Source organism: Microtus pennsylvanicus, chromosome 7, assembly GCF_037038515.1.
Source record: "Microtus pennsylvanicus isolate mMicPen1 chromosome 7, mMicPen1.hap1, whole genome shotgun sequence".
Taxonomy (NCBI): domain Eukaryota; kingdom Metazoa; phylum Chordata; class Mammalia; order Rodentia; family Cricetidae; genus Microtus; species Microtus pennsylvanicus.
In genome coordinates, this window is record NC_134585.1 from 38,048,237 (window position 1) to 38,056,598 (window position 8,362).

Genomic DNA, 8,362 nt, shown 5'->3' on the forward strand with positions numbered 1-8,362 from the left:
AGGCTGTATTTCTTTTAAAAAAATTTTTATTTATTATTATATATACAATATTCTGTCTGTGTGTATGCCTGCAGGCCAGAAGAGGGCACCAGACTACATTATAGATGGTTGTGAGCCACCATGTGGTTGCTGGGAATTGAACTTAGGACCCTTGGAAGAACAGGCAATGCTCTTAATTTCTGAGCCATCTCTCCAGCCCCACAGGCTGTATTTCTAAGCTTTCTTAACCTCTAACTCAGAAAAAAAAAATCACCCTTTTTGCTCCTTTCAGCCATCTCCCCACCCCTGGTATACCTCCACCTGACTGTTCATTGTTCTCTCTGTTATTTTCACTCAGACTCCAATAAAATTTGTGCCCAAGTCTCCTTCTGAGTCTGCTTTTCAATTAAAATAATTGAATTATTAAAAGTAAATTATCTATAAGACTAAGGACCTGTATTCCCTGGTGACAACACTACTCGAGGATTATTAATGTGTTTATTTGGAAGGAAGGCATTACAAAAGATTGTTTTCATGTCTTCTTATGAATCTTTATTTAACATAACAAGTAAAATTGTATGTTGTCACCATCTACAACATAATCCTTTGATATATGCACACATTGGAAAATGACTAAATCAAGCCATTTAACACAGTATTATCCAATATATACTTTGTTTTTAGACCACTTAAAAATCTACTCTGTTATTAGTCTTCAAACATGCAATTATTTTTATTAACTATAGCCATCACAGTGTTCAATAGGCCTCTTGAACTTATCCCTCTTGTCTGTCTGAGTAGTTGTGTCTTCTGATGGGTGTTTCTGAGTTCCTTTACATCCCAAACTCTAGTATCTACCATTTCAATCCCCATTCATGTAATTTCAAAAATTTAACCTCACATATAAATGCCATTTGTCTTTCTGTACTTGACTTCTTACGTTTACTATAATATCCTGCAGGTTTATCTTTGTTGTAACAAGTGACATGATTTCCTTTTCTTTAAGGCTAAGTGGTATTTCATATGTGTGTGTGCATGTGTGTACATTTTATTTATAGTCACATATATACATATGTGTGTATAAATACATTATCCATGTGTGTGTTATATGTGTATATATATACATTTTCTTTGTACACTTACTCATTGATAAGTCTTAGATTGATTCCATATTTTGGCATTGATTAACATACTGCATTGTGAGTCATATGAAAAATAATAATAATACCACTGTGGTAGTCTGTATGAGAATGGCCCCCATAGGCTCATATACTTAGATGTCTGGACCACATTTGGTGAAACTGTTTGGGAAGGATTGGGAGGTGTGGTCTTTGCTGGAGGAAGTGTGTCACTGAGGTGAGCTTTGAGGTTTCAAAAGAACAGGCCAAATCTGTTAGCGTTCTCTCTCTCTCTCTCTCTCTCTCTCTCTCTCTCTCTCTCTCTCTCTCCCTTTCATTCTTTCTGCCTTGTGTCTACTGATCAGGATGCAAGCTCTCAGCTACTGCTCCAACATATTGCCTGCCTGCCTGTTGTCATGCTCCCAACTGTGGTGGTCATGGAATCTAACAGTCTAGAGTCATGAGACCCCAAATTAAACACTTTCTCTTTTAAGTTGTCTTGGTGACAGTTTTTGTTGTGGCAACAGAAAGGTAACTAAGATAGCCATGATGCGCACAGGATTGTGCTCATCCCTTCTACACAGATGCCATATGTTTGATTGTAAAACCCAGTAGTGGAATCACTCACTATATTATTTAAGGAGCCCTATTTGAACAGGAGGTTACCATCTATTATTCACTTTGTGACCTACTCATAAAACTCACAACTGCTAATTTCTTCATTTCAACTGATAAACCATGTAATACCCCCTTTGGAATTCTTACCCAAGTTTATTTACTAATTCTCAATATCATTAAAGCAGCTCTCTTCAATCTACATGTTGGTCTACCCAAACTTAACGGCCATGATTAGTTCTGCCAAGAAGCTGGTGATCAGACCATGGCATCTCTGAGAATAAAGCAAATAAAATCTCCAACAGAAAATTCTGTGCCAGGACCCTGCACCTAAATATCAACTTCAACAAAGGAAAAGAAGAATTTCTAAAAGTCTGGACACTCTTCTGATTTCTTATAATATGAAGGCAAATGGCAAAGGAAGGAAAGTAATAATGACAGCAAGGAATTCAACTAATTCCCTATACCTTTGCTGTTTTTAAAATGGTATAAGTGAAACTTACCAAAGAAATCAAGATTTCTATAACTATGACTATATATAGTCATATATATATATATATATTATATATATATAATGAAAGGTAAGTGAAGTAAAGGTTTTATGGATGAACAAAAGACAGCATATAATTTTCCACCAAACATGTTTCAAAAAGCAAGAAAAGGGATCTGGAGAGAGTGCTGAGTGATTAAGAGCCCTGACTGCTGTTCCAGAGGGCAGGTTTGATTCTCAGCCCCCACAGGGTGACTCACAATCATCTGCAAATCCAGTTATAGGGACCTCTTCTGGTTTCCTAGGACACCAGGCACATATATGGTATACAAACATATGTGCAGGTGAAAGTTAAGAAATAATGTATAGCCAGTTGTGTTGGAGCACGCTGATAGGATTTGCTGAAGGAGGCAGAGGCAGGAGGATCACCAGTTCGAGGCCAGCCTGGGCTACACATTTTTAAAAGAAAAAGAAATAAATAATGTATAAAATGTAAATATGTGTGCAGTGTGTGATACATATGTATGATACTGGATTCTGTAAGGGAGGTTGAAGAAAGAGAGAAGACTGTAATACAATGTGGGGGAGATATCAGATAACAAGCTATTGCAATTATAAACATGGGGCCTAATCAACAGAAACGTTAAAAATGTTACAAGAGAAGACACTCTGGTCTATAAAATAAAAGCATACTACGTACATAACTGAATTATTGTCTTTAATGGTTAAAAATAGACACGTGTTTATGCAAAGGTATGAACACACAAAGAAATGAAAATGTGTTTTTGGTATTTTTTCCTGGTAATGATGCTGAGAATTTGGTGGATACGTGGCTTCCTGGCATCAAAACTAAGACTATTGGCAATTTAAGTCACTGAAGATCCTGGCAGAATGTGTTGAGGACAAAGAAGGACCCACCCTTGGGGTTTTCTTAGCTCTCCCCATCTGCCCATCCGAACTGGTGGAGCCTTTGTTCAGTGATTGGTACCCAGAGCCCAGGTCGGGCAGAGAAAGCTTCCAAGCTAAGTGGGGCTCCCGCTCACTATGCCTGTGCCTAGGCTTCGTGCTCTGGACGCTTTGGGGTTTCTCTCCTGTCTCTTTTTTCACTAGTCTCAGCGGCCCACATAGGGTAGAGACTCCTGAAGTACTGGAGGTGGGGGAAGAAGTATTTGGAGGGCACAGTGCTGAATTCCTCGCCCTCAGAGTCCTTTTCCTTTTTCTCCTTGAGGGTGGGGGGCGGGGCGGGTGTAGAATGCCACAGAGTATGAGGTTTGAGAATTGCAGAGACCATTTCTTCAGCAGTAACCAAAATTTGAATAAAACCTTACAGCATTCTTATTCGTCTAAAGCCTAGTGCCTGACAAAGTCATTTCAAGTGATTGCTCAAACCAAGCAAAACTGGCTGGGTGAAAATTCCGAGCTGTTCAGCGATTAGAAACTGTGAAACAGAAGAGAGCTATTTCGCAAACTTCTCGAAAGCAGGCCTACAGCACGCCACAGTGCCCTCATCCCCAGCCGTGCGAAATTCACAACGTCATCAAACCCTCGCTATCAATATTTTGGCAAATAATGTTTTGATTATTAGCGTCCTACCTCCTGTGGAAGGTCCCCTTCATCCTTCATGTCACACTTTTTGGGTAAATCGGCTGTGGAAATCGCGCTCCCTTCAGCGATGGCTTAGGAGGACGTTTATATGTATAGCTCCAACAAAGGCAGCACATGACAATCCCGCGGAGATTCTTTCCAGGGGGATCCAGCAGGTAATAAAAGATAAACATCCCAGTGTGTGGAAAATGCTCTGGAATCGCCTGATGGCAAAGGCTCACAGATGCCTGAATCCCTGCAAACAAAGGGACACAAAGCTTAAAATCGTGCTGGTTGACTTTTGTGCCCGTTCCAACCCAGTGGATTGTGTTATACAACAGTTGTATTCTGGGATGAAATCCATTGTTATAATCAGACGGTGAAACATTTTTTAGACAGCTATGGTATCAAAGCCCAGACAAAAATTCACATGGAAAAACGCGGCTGTAAGTGACCTAGATTCGTACCAAAGGCAAAGACGGTCTCCTTTGTATTTCACGCACTGGTTTTTCCATTGTGGGAACCTTCCTGCCTCCAGCTTATGCTGGCTCTTCATTCTGCCTCCACAGCTATCTTTCTTTCGCCTTTCTGACATACCCCAGGCCATCCTCGTGTCCCCACCTGCCCCACGGAACCCTGGAAGCAACCCTAACTCCAGCAGAATTAATGAGGAGTGCTTTCTCTGTAGGACTCAAGAGGATAGTACTTCCTTCCATCTGTATTTCCAACTGCAAATATAGGTGTGACTTGCTAGGGCGAACACAGGACGTGTCTTCTGAATCAAACCAAATGCACTAAGGCACATACAGTCTCCTTGGCTGAGCACTGCTGTCCAGGTCTTCTGAGCTTGGCAAAGCCCCGGTCATTCAGCCCATCTAGAATATGACTTAAAAGCCCCCTTTCATGAGAACAAGAACCACTGTTCTTGCTTGCTCTGCATGGCCCTGCTCTTGCCTGCTGGCAATGCCTTTGTTCTGGGCTGGCAGCTTTGCACTTGGTTTTGCTTTAGGTCTAGCTTTGATACCCGAACCAGTGTCCTGTCCTGAACGTCCTCCCCTAACACATCTCCCCAGGAAAAGCACTCCCACCTCCTATGCTATGTTTGACTTGCTTGATTTGCCTTTCTCTCTTCCTCACCCGGAGGGTTTAATTTTCACCCAGGCTTCTTGTCAATTCTCTCCTCTTAGAACTATTCTCCCAAGACCCAAAGCAGACTACATTATTCCATGGGAAAATGTCTGTGAAATTTCTACAATGCTTCTTTATGTCAGAGAAAACAGCTGGTGAAGGGGGTTACATATTAGGGCAATCTTTTTAATATTTATCTGCTTGCTTCTGGGGATACTCATGGCTCAGGGCACATGTGGTGTTCGGAGACCACTCTGCAGGTCCCAGGGATTGAACTCAGGACCCCCCGGACTTGGTGGCTTTATTCACTGAGCCATCTCACAAGCTCATATCTCCTTATGAGGATACTTGAGGGCCCAAGCCTTTCTTTATAGCTGTGTGCTATTTCTCCAGGGAGTTTGTTATCTTTTTGCCATCTTTATCATATTTTAGTAATCCTATCTCTCCAGTGTGGATTTATGAGGTTTTTTTTTCCTAGCCTTTCCTGAGCTCTTAATTTTAAATCAATTGCCTAATATCATTTATGTCCATTTTTCAAAACTTAAATCCTAGTTTAAACAAGTTTGCATGTGATATTTTATGGAGACCCAGAACTGGATTTGCGTTTGACAACATTTCCTTATAATTGTGCAGTCATTATTTTATTTTCCTAATATCAACTCTGCTTTTCTCTTATTTCTTTGTCTTTCCATTAGCTTATCAATGTCTTTATTGTCAATGCTATGAAGTTCTGTATCTTCTCGTTTTACCAGCTGTCTTCTTTCCCTGTCCCTTTCCAGTGCTGTGTCTCCAATCAAACAGTAAGGGCCAATGAGATGGCCCCGTGACAAAGGCACTTGCCACCAAGCAAGAGTTTGAACCCTGGGACCCACATGGTGGAAGGGGAGAACTGACTCCCACAGGTTGTCCTCTGACCTCCACAAGAATGTTGTGACACAGGCAAACACACACATACACACAATGGAAATGTAATAAAAATTTTAGTTCAACAATAACTTAAAATTTAAACATACAGTTTATAATAGATCTATTCTTATCTTCAAAATTAGATATTGGGAAAGTTTTTTTGTGTTTTTTTCATAAAGTTTAAAGAACTAAGTCATGCTTGTTTACTCACTGGCTTGCATTTTTTCATATTTCATTTAAATTCTAATAGTTATTCTCTTTATAAATTTTATTTTTTGGCATTATATTCACGTGTGTGTTCACACAGGTACAAATGTGTGTTAGAGCATATATGAGAGTCAGGAGGAAGCTTGAGAAAGTTTGTTTTCTTACCATATGAATCCTGGGGATAAAACATAGAGCAGTAGCCTTGGCAGCAAGTGCCTTTATCCACTCTCTGTCCAGCCTTCCTATTAGATTTTAATAACTTACTTAGTGTAGAGAATTGAGATGAAATAAAAATTCATATGCAATGCTACTAGATGTTTATTTAAATTAAAATTATTTAAAGCACCGCAGTCTAAATGTCTCTACTTCTATTCATAACCAGATCTTTTTCTTTAATCCTCCAAACAATATTCTAGTTTGGAATTTCTAGACTTTATATAAGACACCGAGCTTATGTACTCTAGCCAATAAAGCACGTAAGCACGGAGTTTGCTACATTGCTTCTTTATTCCTTACAAGAACTTTCAGGCCACACGCAGAGAGCACTTGTCACTGCACACATGACTCCACAATCACACATCACAAGTTAGAGAGGTCTTAGCTCAGCAGTTCCCACGGCCAGTTGCAGCATCCTCCCTGGTCAGGCAGGCTTCATCACTTCTATCCACCTGCTGTTTTCAGTCTACTGCTGGTTATACGCAGACCTGCCCTTCACTCTGCATGGCAGATTATTTTAATAGCAAGCCCCTCCATGTTCACTCCATGTCCATTTCCACTAGATAAGCCGTATAACTCCTAAAAGCAAATTGTCTTTTTCAAAATTATTGATCTCAATTGCAGCAGTTATTCTAATGGGCAGTCAAATGAAAACTTTTTGTGGCAATGCACTATGGTAAAAATATTTATTGCATTCTGAGGAACTGGAACTTTTTTTTTTTGGTTTTTCGAGACAGGGTTTCTCTGTAGCTTTGGAGCCTGTCCTGGAACACCCTTTGTAGACCAGGCTGGCCTCGAACTCACAGAGATCCGCCTGCCTCTGGGATTAAAGGCGTGTGCCACCACCGCCCGGCTGGAACTGGAACTTTTGCTGGACTCTCATAACCAGAGTTAATAATATGCCCTGAAGTCACATGAGACTAAAGACTGCATCCTAGTATGTACTCAGCTATTTGTTTAACATGCCTTTAAGAGAATAATCTGACAACTAGTTGTACTTACCTTGGACTTCCCAAGCTTTTGCAGCATGAGCTAATCCATGTTGTAATCTTAAGGGATTAAGATTACATGCCCCTGAGCCAGGCTAACACAGTCCTCTTATAATAATTATTTACTGAAAACAGCAAAAATAGAGATTGAAATCAGTAACCTAATATTAATACCCACATAAATATTGCACACAACATTTGGGTATCAGTATTATCATTTGTAGTATTGTTTATTGTCTAGGTCAGTCAGAATTGGTGATTCAATGCCTTTTAAAACTCTATTAAAGATTTCTGTAAAGTATCCCATTCCTTCCTCGTGGGATGCTTTCTGTGATGTTCAATAAGGCAAATCCCAGAGCCCTTTGTTAGGGACAGACACATGTAAGGACAGAGTCACAAGACAGCCTTCAGACAGGCACAGTTTCAGACTCATACACCTGACAGACAGAGGATGGAAGATGCAGGGACCAACCATTAAGCCACAAATTCAAGTCTGGACTCACTCTTGGTTGTTGGGAGCAGTGAGACCCCAGATCCTGAATTTCTTGTAATCCCCTGATCTGAGTGCCTACAGCTGCTCTGAGCACGAGACCTTCAGGAGTTCCTGATGGCAGGAGAGTGGTTTCTGGTGGGTTTGACGGGGGCGTGGCTATCTCTATATAATCTGCCCCTGAACACAATGAAAGGGGGCATTCTTGGGGAATTCAAGGATGACCCATGTCGCTGTCTCTCTGTCTGTCTGTGTATTTTAACCTCCAGCCCCCTTGCCCGAAGCTCGCAAACTGGGTGCCAGCGCAGAGAGCGCAGACAAAGGGGCGCGGTGCGCATCACTTGGTTACATGACACCAAGGGGAAAATATTTTGATTTAATTCCTTAATTTGACACATTATTGTTGCCTCAGAGTTAATCACGAATGTGCTTAATCCACACATTTTTTTCAAGTGATATTATTTCTTCGAAACTAAGCTCAGTGTCTTAGAAGAGCTGAAAATTGTACATGCCTAATATTCTTTGTAATATAATTTGGATGAGGCTACTATGAAGAACTACGAAAAGTTATTAAAAAGTTATTAAAACAGGATTATCTTAAAATAATCTTTAAGAAAAAAATAATAATCTTTAAGATCCT